The sequence below is a fragment of the Seriola lalandi genome, unplaced genomic scaffold, assembly GCF_002814215.2.
Source record: "Seriola lalandi dorsalis isolate HSWRI2012SDOR001 ecotype SW California unplaced genomic scaffold, Sedor1 jcf7180002054695, whole genome shotgun sequence".
Lineage (NCBI taxonomy): Eukaryota > Metazoa > Chordata > Actinopteri > Carangiformes > Carangidae > Seriola > Seriola lalandi.
This window is the reverse complement of record NW_019525248.1, coordinates 171,993-172,638: the sequence shown is the minus strand read 5'-3', so window position 1 is coordinate 172,638 and position 646 is coordinate 171,993.

The window sequence follows — 646 nt, the reverse complement described above, 5'->3', positions numbered from 1 at the left end:
CTTCATTATTGGCTCATAGTCTATCATAAAATGTATGTATATGTAAGTTTAAGTAACCACTATTCCTACGTTGTCAAGTTTACACACATTAGACAACTATAACTGACCACAGAATCAAATAATTTATGAATAATTAATGACGTTATCATGTTAAAACTCATTTCTTTACAAAAAGAATTAGTATAAGTTGAATATCTTTTAAATGCTTTTCATTTATTGTTTAAAGAATGTGGGGAGAAACCGGAGCACCCGGAGGAAACCCACAGGAGATAGGGAGAGGAGAAAGGAGACAGGAGAGAGGAGAAAAGATGAGTATTACATGTCATCGAAATGACATGAACCGCGTTTTTTGGAGAATGTGGGAAGAAACCGGAGGACCCGGAGGAAACCCATAGGAGAGAGGAGACATGAGAAAGGAAAGAGGAGACAAGCAGGAGAGAGGAGAGAGGGCTATTCATAATATTTACCTTGAAGTAAAAGAGAAAAAAAAAGACATTTTTTTCCTTCAAGATGAATATTACATGTCGTCTAAATGACAACTCTATTTCCTTATCGGAAGATGTTGGAGATGCCTTTTCTCATAGAAGAGAAGAATCTGGAGATGGCGTTGCGTGGATTTGGTGATGTCAGTTGTCTTTTGAAAGAG